The following is a 17,643-nucleotide window of genomic DNA, read 5'->3' as shown; positions in this document are numbered from 1 at the left end:
CAAACAAAAAAAAAACTTCAAGTCTCTGAAGAAAGAAATTGAAGAAGATATCAGAAGGTGGAAAGACCTGCCATGCTCATGGATCAGTAGGATTAACGTAGTGAAAATGGTCATCCTGCCAAAAGCAATCTACAGATTCAATGCAATTCCCATCAAAATACCAATACAATTCTTTACAGACCTTGAAAGAACAATTCTCAACTTCATATGGAAAAACAAAAACCCCAGAATTGCTAAAACAATACTGTAAAACAACAGATCATCTGGAGGTATCTCCATCTGTTATCTCAATCTGTACTGCAGAGCAAGAGTAATAAATACCGCATGGTACTGGCATAGAAACAGAGTGGTGGATCAATGTAATCAAGTAGAAGACCCAGAAATAAACCAACACACCTACGGATAATTGATTTTTTCTTTTTTTTAAATTTATCTTTTTTATATTAATTCCACTTTATTCACATTGTATCCCAGCTGTAGCCAACTCCCCCATTCTCTCCCAATCGCACCTGCCCTGTTTCATCGCCTCTCATGCCCCTCTCCAAGTTCACTGAGAGAGGAGTCTCTCCTCCCCTTCTATCTGCACCTAGCCTATCAGGTCTCATCAGGACTGGCTGCATTTTTTTTTACAAAAAGCCAAACCATACAATGGAAAAGAGATAGCATCTTCAACAAATGGTGCTGATCTAACTGGATGTCTACATGTGGAAAACTTTAAAATAAATCCATATTTAGTACCCAGCACAAAACTAAAGTCCATGAGGATCAAAGACCTCAACCTAAAACCAGACACAGAAGAGAAAGAAAAAGTTGGGAAAAGCCTAGAACTCATTAGCACAGGAGACAACTTCCTGAATACAGCACCAACAGCACAGGCTCTAAGATCAACAATCAATAAATGGGACTTCATGAAACAGAAAAGCTTCTGTAAAGCAGAGGACACTCTTGTCAGAACAAAACGACTGCCTACTGACTGGGAAAGTATCTTCACCAACCCTATATCTGACAGAGGGCCACTATCCAGAATATATAAAGGATTCAAGAAGTTAAAAAGCAACAAATCAAGTAACCCAATTAAAAATGGAGTACAGAGATAAACAGAGAATTCTCTGTGAAGGAATATCAAATGGCAGAATGGCTAAAATAAAAAAAACTCAAGGGATGATGCATGCTGGAGAGGATATGGAGAAAGTGTAAGCCTCCTCCATTGCTGGTAGGATTGTAACCTAGTATACTCACTCCTAACTAACTCTAACTTAAGTGTTACCTTAACAGCAGTCTTTTTTGAGCTCAGTTCCAGTACCCCTTTTGGATTCAGCTTTGACTTCCCTACTTCAACCATGTTGAAATCAGTTTTATGCTACTTTGTACCTTTTCTGTTTTCCTATGATGTATCAATGTCTTACAGTATCTCTCATGTTACTCAATACTCTCTTCCTTAGAGTATGGACTGTTCTTTGTAATTATTTTCTCAGCAGCATGAATCTGGTAAATATTGTATTGCCCTGATAGGCCACTAAAATTTAGAGTCCAAACCATCAATTTGCAAAGGCACCCCACCAGTGCTATGCATTTCTAATTGCTAATTTCATGTGCTGAATTTATCACTTGTTTATTTACATAACACTTTATATTATGTATTTGGCCACTATGGTAGTTTGAACAGGACAGTTCCTCATAGACTTATGAGTGTGAATGTTTGACACATAGGGAGTGGCAATATAAGAAGTTGTGACCTTGTTGGTGGATATGTGTCACTGTGGAGGTGTGCTTTGGGATCTGATATGTAAAGTTAAATCGCTCAGATTGTACTTTTGAAATGAAGTCCATCAGGCTGCTGTCTTTCTTTATTAAGTAGAAATGGGTATATATATATATTGGAAATCAAAGAAACAAGTGAAAATATTGACTTACTAATATGGCACAAAATTCCAACTTGAAAATTTTCCTTCCAATGGCAAAGCATTCCAATTTCTTGAGCAGAAAAAAAAATAAATCACAATGCTAAATCCAAACTATGGACTCTATTTAATAGGAAAACCCATTTCAAATATTAGATAGCAATTAAAATGCTAAGGGGGAAATGAACTACACTCAGAGTATATGTCAAATAAGAATCAGTAAATTGACATACAAGAGAAAGGAGTGTAAATTAAAATGGAAAAAATAAAGGCAGTGATTTATAAACTTGAAATCCTGATGTAAATGGTGTAAAAGTATGATTTACTATGCCCTTTCAATCTTGTACTACTGTATTTTACTCTACTTTGTATTCTTTCTGAGTGGTAGAACCTGAAATAGACAAGTTGTAAGAATCAACTCTGCTCACATTAAACCACAGCCAGCATACTGTTATCACAACACTAAATTATATGTGCTTGAATTTCATATCAGAAAGAAATTGTTATTAAAATTATATATAACACATACAAATGGGTATATTTTCATAGATTGTGATCATGTCTTTCTCTTTTTAGCATGAAAGATTCAAACTAAAAGTTTCTGGAGCCAAAAGTTTGGCTATGTGTCTCAGACTCTGCTTCTATACCTTAATCAGGAGTGTCTTTCAGAGGCCGTCTGAAGTAAGTTCCTCTCCTGTTCCCTGACTTCTTCTGCTTCTGATGTCTATAGCGTGTTCCCTTCTGAATGAGAATTGAACATCATTCCTAGGATCTTTCTTGTTGTTTAGCTTCTTTAGGAGTATAGATTTTAGCATGTTTATCCTATTTTATATGCCTAATAATGACTTATGAGTGAATGTATACCATGTGTGTCTTTCTGCTTCTGGGTTATCTCACTCAAGATGATCTTTTCTAGTTCCCACCATTTGCCTGCAAATTTCATTATTTCCTTGTTTTTAATTGCTGAGTAGTATCCATTGTGTAAATGTATCATAATTTCTGTATCCATTCCTCAACTGAGGGCATCTGGGTTGTTTTGAGATTCTGGCTATTACAAATAGAATTGCTATGAACATGGTTGATCAAATGTTCTTGTTTTATAGTTGAACATACTTCAGATATATGTCCAGGAGTGGTACAGCTTGAGTTTGCACTAATCCTAATTTTCTGAGAAAGCACAAGGTTGATTTCCAAAGTGGTTGTACAAGTTTATATTCCCACCAACAACGGAGAACGGTTCCACTTTCTCCAAATCCTTTCCACATTTGTTGTCACTTAAGGTTTTGATCTTATCCATTTTGATGAGTATAAGGTGAAATCTCAGGGTTATTTTGAATGCATACAATTTTATGAAGAAGATGGAGATAGAAAGACCAAAGGAGACAGGAGCACCAAAAGGAGACCAACAGAGCTAAAACATGGCCCTGGGGCCCTGCAGAGACTGATACCCTAACCAAGGACCATGCATTGAGAGGACCTAAAACCCCTGATCAGATATAGCTCATAGACTCAGTCTCCAAGTGGGTTCCCTAGTAAGGGGAGAAGAGGCTGTCTCTGGCATGAACTCAGTGGCAGGCTCTCTGATCACCTCCCCCTGGGGAGGGGTGTAACCTTGTCAGGTCACAGAGGAAGATAATGCAGCCAGTGCTGATGAGACCTGCTAGGCTAGGGTCAGAGAAAAGGGGAGGAGGTCCTCCCCTACCAGTGGAGTAGGGGAGGGGCATAGGGGAAAAAGAGGGAGGGAGGCACAGCCAGGATACAAAATGAATAAATTTTAATTAATAATAATAATAAGAAGAAAATAATAAAAAATCTTGAGCCTTTATCTTAGAGTTATTTTTATGTGTTTAAAATTCAAAATGGATAACTGAATAGGTGGAAAAGCAAAAGCACCTGGGATCTCTCCATTTCATAAATTCTATGGAAAAGAAAACAAATAGAAATGGTATTATAGTGGAAAATCAGTCAAAGGCTCACTCTGATCATATACCCCCAATGCAGAGTCTTTATTTCAGCTCGGCAAATATAATTTATTGTGAACTTGTGATTTTCAGTAGCTATTTTGCAAGCAACAAAACTGTTATCACATATAGACAGAATGAGAACAGAATATAAAACAAGACAATAATACATTTCTCACATTATTCTCTCAGTTTCCCCAATCTGTACTTCAACAAAGGTTAAATGCCACCTTTATTCATTTGCACGTGTATTATTTATGTTTTAAATTTATGCAAATATAGTTATTTCCAAATAATTACTGATACAAGATAGTTTTCATTTTTGTACCTGAAGTAATAGCCTAGTAGAAAAGAAAATTGGACTCAGAGAATCCATGTTACAATTAGTGTTACGGCTGATAGAAGATTTCCATCAGAGAATATTGGAAACATTAAAGCACTTTCTCCCTAAGAACTCCCATGTACACAGTGAAGGTATTTTTCTGCCATGAAATCAGACAAAGGAAGAAGTAGATACTTCTATGCTTTTTAGAAAAGTACTTTAGCTGTTAGTCCTCTTTTTTCATATATTTATTAGCTATATTCCCAAGGTATTTACCTTTTCTCTTGCTTCCACATTTGAAATAGTATGGGATTGTTAGAGACAGTTCTTTGCAGCTAGTGCTAGTAAATCTCACTTATTAAAAAATATTGAAACATCAAATGTGAACCTGACAAAGAAATAACTTGAGGACACAGATTTCCTACTTCTTGTTATAGTTTACGCTCATAATGTTCTCTAGTTGGAATAACTTCACTGCATGTAAATTTATTAGAAATCAGCTGCTCAAGAAATAGTCACAGAAAAGCAGAGAGAACCTTTAGAAATGGTTGTAAACTTGTATAATATTATCACATAAGGCAATATAAAAAATTTATGCATGTGACATTTCAAATTAGTTAACAACTACTTTGAGCATGCTCATCAAGAAGAATATATAATGGAAATGGAAGAAGAAACTTCTAATTGTTTTAATTTAATATTTTAATGTCTATTGGTAATAATTTTTATTGCTTGGATTAATACATAAGCCATAAATCTTTATTCCTAGATGTATGCTTAAGTACTTTGTGTTTTATATATTACTGTAAATTTCCTTGTCATTTTTACTACTTTTGGTTAACAAAAATTGTATCTTCTAATATAAGACAATCGCTTTCCAGAGTATAGGCATCTGTATCCAGAATTTCTTTCATCACTATTCTATTTCCAATAATCCAAAGCCAAGATTTTTTTCTATGAATGAAGTTTTGTTTTCACGCTTCTAAATTGCATTTGGTATTTGTTTATTACACACACACATACAGTACAAATATATGTGTGTATATTATACATATTTGCATTATAAATACATTATACATATATTATATATATACATATATTATGTATATATTATACATATATGTATTGTGTGTATGTAGATACATGATGTCAATTTCTAGACAGGCAGTAAAATTAAGCAGTTGGCTGTTTACTACAGTTATGAGCTGAGCAGGAAGCTTTCTTCCTGCCCAGACTCAAATAATTATCATTGTGTGTTTTGGTCGATTTTCTATAGAGCAGAAGAAAATTGAAATGGTTTGCTTCTTATTTCCAGAGTGCCTCCATTTCATATTGTAGCTTAAATCTTCTCATTTCTTTCTTACCTGCAATAATCTTTCTTTGTTAAGAAACTCTCATTCTTTGAATGCAGTGTTAACCCCCTCTATTCTTCCCCAAAAAAAGAAGATATTTTAAAATGTATCTTAAAAAGCAAGAATGGATTACCCCTAAATGTGAGAATTAATCCAGAGTCTAGCATACTGGCTTCCAAAATTTGTGCTGTAAGTTATAGCAGGAAATGTTATTTGAGTCAAATTGTTATCTAAACCAACATGAAAAAAAATTCTTTAAAGTTCACCATGAAAAAGAAACAGAAACTGACCTTTCAAATATTTAAGGGTACTTGTTTTCACCTAGAAATTTCAACTAGAACTTTCTGGGCTAATATTCTTGTATGTAAGTAAATGAAATAGATGAAAAAGCATGGACATTCACCTTTAAAAATGGACTAAATATCTATGGTTTCTGAAAGTTTACAAGATTTACATTGTAAAATTAAAAGAATAAAAGGATGCATATTTTAACAAACTATATTTAAAAGCTGAGTGAAATTTATTGAAGTCTGTACTTGTAAATATGATGACGTTTTATAATATCAAAATGAAATTGTATTGACTTAATTAATTTTCCATGCTGTGGATCAAACACAGTCTCGCATGCCAAAAAATTTCTCTACTACTGCATTACAGCCCATACTTAGGTTTCAAGACAAAGTATTTCACTATGTAACTGGGTTAGCTATGAACACAAGATTCTCTTGACTCTGGCTCTTGAATACCTGGATTTAGGTTCAAGAAAAACTGTTCCATTAAGCTTAATACTAAGTGATATTCCCATTTATTCTTCACTTAATATATTTTGAACCATTTGACAGTTTATGTTTTTTATAAGTGTGTATGTGTGTGTGTTTACATATACTAATTTAATTTGAATTTACCACACATGGAGAATTATGTTCATGATAGAAGCTATAGGCTGCCAAAAAATACCCCAGTTTCAAAAATGGGATATATCTCCTTGAGTTGTTTGGACAAAGAGACCTTGAGTCTTCTAATGGAATAAGAGCTATTGACATTGTTCTTTGTTGCTCTCCAAAACTCAACCCTGTTGGGGTACACATGATGCATATTGGTCAAAGGATATAAAGAAATCTTTCTGTGTTGATTTTATATTATGGGAAGAAATTATAACAGATTGCCGGGTGAAAAAAATTAATATGTGTTCTTTGTTAGCTACAACGATGATTCCAAAGGAATAAACACATGCCTGCTAGTGAATTCTCCCCCAAAATCTATGATTGTGGAAGTAGAAACACAGGGAAGAACCCATTTTTATTATACTCTTAAATGGCATTACATCCATCTCTAAATTTGTATTTCTCTGGTATCGATTAGTTTAACAATCAGATCTTACTTGAGCTTTTTTTTGTGCACTGGATGATTGTTAACATAGAAATTCATAACTGGTCAACACCCAAAGAATAAGTGCCAGCAGAGTTCTCAGCCACAAGTGAGACATGCATAATACACTCTTTCCCAAGGCTCAGATAGCATAATGAAAGAGAGGGTACAAGGATTGTAAGAGACAAAGGCTGAGAGGGTAAGAGTTACAAATTTTGAGGACACAACCAGATCATTGCACTCATTAACTCACACCAGTTGTTTTTGCACTCTTATGACTTGCATGAGATCAAGGCAGTCAAAATTCTAGTGTGGAGTGAAAAGGAGCCTTAGCCCTGACCCTAACTTCTCTATGGACAATTGATAGTTTTTAAGGCAGTATTAGTTTTCTTTAAAGGTGTGGTCCCTGGTAGGTCAGATACACCACAGTGGATGGTGCCAGACCTATGACTACACGGGTAGCACATATTATACTCTGTGACTTACTGGAACAAAGAAGACATGAAGTTGAGGGTAGGAAGGGAGTTGTGGGTAGAAGAGAGAGGCATGAAAAAAAGAGAGGAGATCAATAGCATTAAAGTATACCATGTGAAATTCTCAAAAAGTTAATAACATATTTTAAAAATAAAATTAGCTAGAAATCCACCAAATAGCAAAATCTGTCCAGTGGGACACCAATCTACAATTAAAGACTTCATTTCTATTATTAACCTTTGGGAGGGGTGCCATTAGAAAATATTTAAAAAAAAACATGTTTCTGTGAGACTACCATAGTTTTTGCTGAACAGGGATTCTAGAGAAATATGCTTAGTAAGGGAGAAGTAGAGCTTTCAGTCAGTTTAGGGTTTAAGGGTTGGATGAGACAAGACTAAGGCAGAAAGACTTACTAGCTCTCATTTTTAAACAAAATATAATAGGAAGTCAATATGTGAAGTTTAACATTTTTTAAAAGTCCCTTTTTAATTTAATTTTATTTGTGTATTTATTTATTACAATTTATTTTGTATCCCTGCTGCAGCCCTTCCCTTGTCTCCTCCCAGTTTCAAACATCCTCCCTCTTCTCCCCCATATGCCCTTTCCCTAGTACCCTGATAGGAGGGGACCTTCTCCCCCTCTATCTGACCTTAAATTACCAGGTCTTATTAGGACTGGCTGCATCAACTTCCTCTGTAGTCTAGCAAGGCTGCACACCCCTCCAGGGAGAGGTGATCAAAGAGCCAGCCACTGAATTCATGTCACAGACAGCCCCTGTACTCCTTACTAGGGAAACCCACTTGGTAATTGAGCAGCCAATGGGATTCCTTTGAACAGGGATTCTAGGTCCTCTCCATGCATGGTCCTTAGTTGGAGGAATGGATACAGAAAATGTGGCACATTTACACAATGGAATACTACTCAGCAATAAAAAAGAAGAAAATCATGAAATTTGCAGGCAAATGGTGGCAACTAGAAAAGATCATTCTGAATGAGGTAACCCAGAAGCAGAGAGACACAAATAATAAATACTCACTTATAAGTGGATATTAGCCATATAATGTAGGATAAACATACTCAAATTTATAACCTTAAGGAAGCTAAACAACACGTAGGATCCTAGGGAAGAAGGTTTATTCTCATTCAGAAGGGCAAACATGATAGACATAGGAAGTAGAAGACAAGGAATAGAACATGAGCCTTCCACAAAGAGTCTCTGAAAGACTCTACCAACCAGGGTATCAAAGGAGATACTGAGACACATAGCCAAACTTTGGGCAGATGTGCAGGAATCCTATGGTAGAAGAGGGAGATAGAAAGACCTGGAGGGAACATGAACTCCACAAGGAGAAACAGGGCAAAAATACTTGGGCCAAGGCAGGCCAACAGATACGTATACTCCAACAAAAGTCCCTTTGTAAAAAAAGTACTTAAAAGGTGGTGAGAACTAAAATATGCCATTTTGCATGATTGGAAACAGACATGATAAATATTGGATCCAATGGAGTATTTCATACAAGGCATTCAGAGACAATATTGTGAATGTCAATTAGTCTATTTTACACTGATACAAGCCTGGGCATAATGTGATTCCTTAATTATGGTGAAAGCCCTTAAACACAATATTTGTTAAGTGGTTTCTATGTGACAGCACTATACCAAGTGAAAAGTGTTTTATGAGCATTATCTCATTGGATCACAATAATCAAATGAAACAGTACTATTATTAGCTTATTTTACAGATGAAAAAATTCAGACACAAAGGGGCATAATTACCTTTTAAAACACCTCAGCAATTGATTAGTGTGTATAGGATCCTAGGATTAATATCCACTACTTCCCCCAGAAAGTAATATAATTAAGTGATAGAACTATAAGAGTTGATTTATTTTCTACATAATTAATTACAAAACTCACAAAAATAATCATCCACTCTATAAGCTATGGTATAATCACAGTGGAGTTGGAGAGGGGTATGGGAAGAGATGAGGGAGGGAAGGTGGGATTGTGAGGTAATAAGGAGAGGGTTACAGCTGGGATACAAAGTGAATAAACTGTAATTAATATAAAAATTTAATAAAAATATGCCAACAAAAAGAAATACTAAAAAAAGAAAGTAATGTAACAAGGAACTATCAGAAGTTGACATTTTATACTGATACATGACAATTTCCCTATTATTATTATTATTATTATTATTATTATTATTATTATTATTATTATACTTTTAGATATGATCTCACCTTGTAGACTAGGCTGCCTTGAAACTCATAGTTTGAACTTGGCTCCTGAGGGTGTTAAAGATGTGTAGAGGCATACTAGTTTTATCCTGAGATTCGTTTTCTTAAAGATGGGTAGACAGAAACGTGTGTGTGTGTGTGTGTGTGTGTGTGTGTTTGTATGTGTGTGCAAGTGTGTGTGTGTGTCTGAAGATGGAAAACTTATGAAGACACCATCTTAACTAGAGAGTTTATTCTAGTAAAAGGAATTATAGGAACAATGGGAAACTGATGTGAATGTTAACTGGTGTCAGATTAGGGTTTTGTCAGACTCCTATTACATAAGCAAGCATTTGCCTAGCCATAGTGTTAGGTATTTAGTCCTATCATTTTTTGGTTCATTGTTTTTCATATGGAAAAACCAGGATTCAGGGATATAATATAATGTTTCCTAGATTGTCTAGATGATCAACATCAGAACCAACGCAGCATGTACATATTGCATCTCACCTTCCAAGACTCATACACATAAATACAGCTTTCTGGGAGCTGTATGTGGGGTTAAGTCCTGCAGATGTAAAACTCTTGAGAAATAAAAATTGTTTGTCCATTTCAAAATAAATAAAATATTTATTTCACATAAAATAAAATATTTTTCAAATTAAATGTTACTGGCCTTCTGCTGATTGATTGTCTCATTCTTTATACTCTTGCACTCTGACACATCTCTTGGGTCACAAAGCCTTAACTAGTTACTTAACTATCTAATTATTAGTTTTTTAAACTGTTAAATTAACACATTATCTACAGAAAAACTATTTTCTGTGCTAAGAACTACTGTGGAATAACTGTGGGGGTGAAACTGACATAGTCAGAGTAGGCTTCCTCTGGGCTGTAAAGGGTGAAAAGTTGGATTTAAATTGCCTGTGCGTGAACATATTGCCTTTCCAAAGAGCAAAATGGACTGGGAGCTTCCTAAAGGACATATAATAAGTGGCAAGTGGAAAAGTTTTTACAAGTTGCTGCCACAGTCTCTGCACTCTCAAAATGAGTACTTTAAATACTGCAACAATATGGCACTATTGTACAGTAAAATCATCTTAGTAAGAGATGCAAGCCCTATTTTAAAATACACCCTAAATAGTCCATTTACTGCAACAAATGCCAGTTGATTGGGCTGTGCTGTAATTGGATACAGCATTGAAGAGCTGCTTTGCCTATTATTTAAATTTCCACTGAAGAAATAGCTAGTTCCTTCATTTCTACTCAACTCACTTTTCTTTCAGGGCCACAGATGTGTCTTGGCCATAGCATAACTCCAGAGAAAGAAACAAGTGCATCTGGGAAAGGCTGCTCTGCTGCAGCACAATTCACAGCCATGACAACCAAGCCGCCTCTGTAGATGGCATAGGCCCACATTCTCTCCAGGCATCTGTTCTGCTGCTCAAGAAACTTATCTGACAGCAGGGATAATTTGCAGACTACAGCTCTGTTCTGTCAAACTAGATGAATACTTCCTTCCTATTCGTCTTGCCCAGGTGGCTGTTGTGGGTGGTCTGAGGTAGGGTGTATGCAAATCAAGTCAACAACTATATTTAAGCAACTGCTCAGTGGCTATCTATGTATTAGATTTTTTTACTTTTTAATTAAAGTTTTATTTTTTTAATATTAGTTACATTTTATAACTCTGTATCCCAGTTGTATCTTGCTCCCTCATTCCCTCCCAATCCCACCCTCCCTCCCTTACCTCCTCTCTTTCATCTGACCTTAGCTTATCAGTTATCTTCAGGCCTGGCTGCAGCCTCCTCCTCTATGGCCTAGCAGGGCTGCTCCTCTCTCAGGTAGGGGGGCAGCGGTCAAAGAGCCAGCCATTGTAGAGCATTCTCTGTTTAGCTCCGTACCCCATTTTAAATGGATTGCTTAATTTATTGTTTTTAAACTTATTTAGTTCTTTATATATTCTGGATATTGGCCCTTTGTCAGATATAAGGTTGGTGAAGATCCTTTCCCAGTCTGTAGGCTGTCTTTTTGTTCTGACAACAGTGTCTTTTGCTTTACAGAAGCTTTTCAGTTCTATGAAGTCCCATTTTTTTTCCTTTTTTTTTTAAATTTTATTTTTCTTTTTAGTTACATTTTGTTAACTCTGTGTCCCCACTGTGTCCCGCTCCCTCATTCCCTCCCCAACCCCACAATCCCTCCCTGGTCTCCTCCCTGCCCCTTTCCAAGTCCACTGATAGGGAAGGACCTCCTCCCCTTTCATTTGACCCTGTTTTATCAGGTATCTTCAGGGCTGGCTGTAGAGTCCTCCTCTGTGACCTAATAGGACTGCTCCTCCCCTGGGGGGGGTAGTCAAGGAGCCTGACCTTGAGATCCTGTTAGAAATAGTCCTTGTTCCCCTTACTTTGGAAAACTACTTGGTTACTGAGCTACCACGGGCCACATTCGAGCAGAAGTTCTAAGTTATATCCATAGATGGTCCTTGGTTGAGTGTCAGTCTCAGAAAAGACCCTGTGCCCAGATATATTTGGTCCTTGTAGAGCTCCTATCCTTTCCATATCATACTAACTCCCCTTTTTTTGTATGATTCCCTGCACTCTGCTGAGGGTTTGGTTATGAGTCTTAGTGTCTGCTTTGAAACACTGCAAGGTAGAGTCTTTCAGATGCCTTTTGCGGTAGATTCCTGTCATACCTTCAAAGCACATCCCATTTTTCTTTCTAAATGAGGATTGATCATCTTTGCCCATATCCACTTTCTTGATTATCTTCTTTAGGTGTGTAGATTTCATTATGTTTATCATATCTTGTAGGTCTATATAAGTGAGTATATACCATGTTTGTCTTTCTCCCTATGTATTAGATTTTATGGGAGACTATGATCCTCTAATTCCATGGAGGAATGTGAAGAGTATTAATCAAATACAATACACTGCCATTGACATTTTTTTCTATTTTAATTTTTACAGGCACCACATATTTATTATATGCAAACTAATTTTCCTAATCAAACTTTGCACACCTGCTGTTGCTTTCAAATGCATGAAGGTGGCCCAACTATTCAACTTTTTATACAAATAAAATACCTCTGACTTGTCCATGTTTTAAGTTCCTTTACTGTCATGATTCAGTTGGTTATACCTTCTAATTATAATTCAAATCTACCCCCGCCCCACATACAAGAATTATTTCACATATCTTCTTTTAACAACAATGTGAAAATACTGTCCAAATTACTTGCTATTGTTCTTCCCTCTCTATTCTGAACTTTTTGTTGCTCTAAATTTGAACTATGTCATTTCTCGGCTTATATTCTTCAGTAATGCCCTTCTGGTTTCAGAAAAATAAAAGTAAGCCTTGAGTATGGCTGATAAGGAAGGCACACTGTGATCAGACATATATATTTAAAGTAGCAATATATTTTTGAAACTACTCTAAAACTGGATAATTTTAGTAATGCAGATAGGCTTTCAATGTTGAATTTCTTAATTTTGCTTATTCTGTGCATTTGAGTAAATGGTGGCAGAACTTGAATCAGTAACATCTACCAGGGAGTTTGTGGCTAGGAACTGTTTTTTTTTTTTTAATTATTATTCAATATTTTTTCAGTTTATTTACTTTACATCCAAAGGGTTACCCTTCCCTCCTCTCCTTGCAGTCTCTACCTTTCCCTACTTCCCCCTTCTTCTTTCCAGTTCCTCCAGCAAAAGTGAGACACCTTCCTCCTTATCAACCCTCACCACACATCAAATCACATCAGGACTGATCATGTCCTTATCCCCTAAGTCCAGGCCAGGCTCCCCAGCTAGGGAAAAGTGACCCAAAAAAATCGAGTCCATGTTAGAAATAGCCCACCTACTCCACGCACCAGGTGTCCCATATGAAGACCAAGCTGCCCATTGGCCACACATGTGCAGGGGCCTAGGCCATGACCATGCATGCTCTTTAATTGATGTCTCAGTCTCTGTTGGTCTTTTGTGAGGTTCCTATCGACTCTATGCCTTGTATCCCTCCCTAACACTTCCACAGGACCCCCGGGCTCCACCCCATGCTTGGCAGCAAGTTCCAGCATCTGTCTCAGTCTGCTGCTGGCTGGGGCCTCCCAGGTGATGGGCTCCTGTCTGCAAGCATAGCAGGGCATCAGGCATCATTACTAGTGTCAGGGGCTGGTTCTCCACCTTGGGGTGGGTCTCAGGTTGGCTCAATTATTGGTTGTACATTCCCTCTGGCTTTGTTCTCTCTTTAATCCTGCACTTCTTGTGGGCAGGGTAATTTTTAGATAAAGGAATGTGTTGGTTCTCCTCCTTCCACTAGTCCTGTCTAGGAGGTGGTCAGGTAGTCACTGCAGGCTTTATGTTTTCTCCTGTTAGAAGTCTCAGCTAGAGTCAAACCCATATCCTCCCAGGAGCCTACCCTATTGCAGGCCTGCAACTTGAAAAATAGATACCCCCTCAGTTTCCCTTCTTGTTCCCAGTCCTCTCACCTCCTGTCCCCATTCTCCCCACTTCTGATCCCTAGCCTTGTTTTCCTCCTCATTCCATCTCCTGCCCAGTTCCCTCTCTTCTTTAACTTCTGCTGTCTGTTCTATATCCTATTCTGAGTGACATTCTGGCACCATCCCTTGGGTCATCCTTGTTACTCAGCTTCTTCAGTCTTGCAAATTGTAGTATGGTTATCCCATACTATAGGTCTATTATCCACTTATAAGTGAGTACATACCATGTGTCTTTCTTGGTCTTGGTTGCCTCAGTTAGGAATGATTTTTTTAGTTCTTCCTGGCTATAAGTTAGTCACTTCTGCCTCCATTGCTTGTGGGAGTGCAAACTTGTACAACCACTTAGGAAATAAATCTGGCACTTTCTCACAAAACTGGGAATAGTTCTACTTCAAGATCCAGCTATGCTACTCTTGGGCATTTACACAAAAGATGGCCAATCATAAAACAAAGACATTTGCTCCACTATGCTCATGCTGTAATAGTCAGCAACTGGAAACAACGTAGATGTCTTTCAACCTAAGAATGGATACAGAAATCGTAGTACATTTACACAATGGAATACTACTCAGCAATTAAAAACAAAGAAATCATTAAATTTGCAGGTTAATGAATGGAACTAGAAAAGACCATCCTGAGTGAGGTAATCTAGACCCAGAAAGACACACATGGTATATATTCACTCATAAGTGGTCATTAGCCATAATAACAAGGATAACCATACTAAAATCGACAGACATAAAGAAGCTAAACAACAAGAAGGACTCTAGGTAGAATGCTGAAATCTCATTCAGAACAACTAATGGAATACACACCAGAAGCAGTTGAACAGAGGGAACAGGACAGGAGCCTACCACAGAGGTCCTCCAAAAGGCTCCACTCAACAGGGGAGTGAAGCTGATGCTGAGACTCATAGCCAAACTTTGGGGAGAATGGTGGGAGTCTATGGAAAGGGGGGCATGGGAATAGAAAGACACTGAGGGGATAGGAGCTCAACAAGGAGACCAACAAATCCAAAAAATCTTGGCTCATGGAGGCCTGCAGAGACTGATTCACCAACCAAGGACCACACATGGAGAGGACCTAGACTCAGATGTAGCAGATAGGCATCTCAGTCTCTATGTAGGTGCCTGAGTAAGAGAAACAGGATCTGCTCCTCTTATGAACTTAGTTTTCTGCTCTTTAATTACTTCCCTCATACAGATATGGCCTCTCCAGCCCACAGAGAAAGAGGATCCAGACAGTAGTTATAAGACTTGATAAGGTAAGGTCAGATAGCAAGGGAAGAGGAATCCACCTTTCAGTGGACTACAGGAAGGGAATCAGGGGAAGAGGGAGGGTGGGTGGACTGGGAGGAGATGAAGGAGGATGCTACAATTGGGATATAAATTGAATAAATTGGTGGAGGGGGAGGAGACCAAAAATGTCAGTGCTGACCACACAGTGCATCTGAACAGCAGCTCATCAGTGAGAGCAGGGTGACCAGCAAGCCTTTCTGTGGACCCCAAAAGAGTGATTTCTGTGTTTCTCAAGTGAGATAACACTGGGTTATGCAAAGATCCACCTCCAGGCCATGCAGCTAACACCCAGCAAAAATTCCAGGGCTCCTGCCTGGCACTGCCACAGCTCTAGGCCACCCGCCCAAGCCCACCCTCTCTGGATACCTTCCTGGGACTGCTGGTAGTCGGCTTCTACCCCACAGCCTTATGCTTCCCGAGCAAGCCCATCTTCTGTATATTGCATTCTGGGACTAGTAGTGGGTAGTTCGGACATTGGGTGCTCACTATCACTGACTGTGGTGTGAATTGCTTTCTGTACTGAGGATGAGGTTCCAAACCTAGGCATCCACTCTCACAGCCCTGTGGACACCTTCTGAGTTCTAGCGGTGCTGGATCCAAACCTTGCAACCCACTCTCACCATTCTGTGAATACCTTCATGGTCTCAGAAGCTAGTGCCGTTCACTCTTAGCATCTTGTGGAGGGGATGCTTACTGGTACCTTGGCTGAGGTATGGTTCCATTCTGCCTCCTCCCCATCTGCCTGGCGCACCCAGGTGAGAATTAGCCAAGCACAGTACAGAGAGTGAACGGAGCAGACAAGAGCTAGGCTCAGGACTTAAGTCTCATTGTCTGCCATCTCAGAAAATCCAGTGGGGCACTGGAGCACATTTAGGTACTGAAAACTTTATGCCCACTCCCCAGCATCCTGGACCAGATCATAGTCACAGATTACCTGGACCAGAAACAGTGAGCCCAGCCCAGAGAACCCAGTAGAGAAGAGTTAGGCACTGGACCCAAGTTCCATTGTCCCCATACCAAGGAGGACTGTGTGGGCACTGGAGAAACTTAAGACTCTAAGATCCCTATACCTGCTCACCAGCATCATGATCCAACTGGGTCAGTACAAAGAGCCAAGAACAGGCAGTAAACCCAGTGGATCTGAGCAAGGCACAGGACCCAAATCTCATTCTAGACTCTCATAAGGAAGTCTGTGGGACAATGGTATAGCTCCAGGCTCAGAGAGTTTTTCATCTGCACACTAGCTCCCTAGCATACCTGGGTCACAAACAGTGAGACAGAGAGATGGTGAATCCAGAAGAGACTACACAAGACTCCAGAGACAACTATATTTAGTCTGCAGTACAGTCTCCAGGAACAACCAGTCAAGGCTACAGACAACCAAATGGCTAGAGGCTGACATAAGAATACAGGCAAACATGGTTATGTAAATGTTCTTGTTGTATAGTAGAGCATGTTTTGGATATATACCTAGGAGTGGTAGAGCTGGGTATTGAGGAAGCACTATTCCTAATATTAGGAGAAAGTGCCAGATTGATTTCCAAAGTGCTTGTACAAGTTTACACTCCTACCAACAATGGAGGAGGGTTTGCCATTTTCCACAAACTCTCCAGCATGTGTTGTCATGTGAATTTTTGCTCTTAGCCATTCTGGTGGTTATAACATGAAATATCAGGGTTGTTTTGATTTGCATCTCCTTGATGACTAAGGACATTGAGCATTTCTTTAAGTGTTTCTCAGCCATTCGCTATTCCTCTACTGAGAATCCTCTGTTTAGCTGTGTACCCCATTTTTAAAATGGCATTACTTGGTTAGTGGTGTTTAAATTCTTAAGTTATTTATATATTTTGTATATTAGCCCTCTGTCAGATACAGGGTTGGTGAAGATCCTTTCCCAATCTGTACGCTGTTGTTTTGTTCTGATGACAGTATCTTTTGCTTTAGAGAAGGTTTCAGTTTCATGAGGTTCCGTTTATTGATTTATGATCTTAGAGACTGCGCTGTTGGTGTTTTCTTCAGAAAGCTGTCTCTTGTGCCAATAAAGGCAAGGCTCTTCCCCACTTTTTCTTCTAACCACAGACAGTCTCTAAAAGACTCTACTGATGGAGGTATCAAAGCAGAGGCTGAGACTTATAGCAAAACTTTAGGCAAAGTAAAGGGATTCTTATGAGAGACTGGGTAGACAGAAAACATGTGGGGGACAGGAGATCCAAAAGGAGAGCAACAGAAGTATAACAACTGAGCCCTGGGGCTCATGAA

The sequence above is a fragment of the Psammomys obesus genome, unplaced genomic scaffold (genome assembly GCF_907164565.1).
Source record: "Psammomys obesus unplaced genomic scaffold, mPsaObe1.curated_primary_1811, whole genome shotgun sequence".
NCBI classification, from domain to species: Eukaryota; Metazoa; Chordata; class Mammalia; order Rodentia; family Muridae; genus Psammomys; species Psammomys obesus.
The sequence above is the reverse complement of the archived record's forward strand: the minus strand, read 5'-3'. Positions refer to the sequence as shown.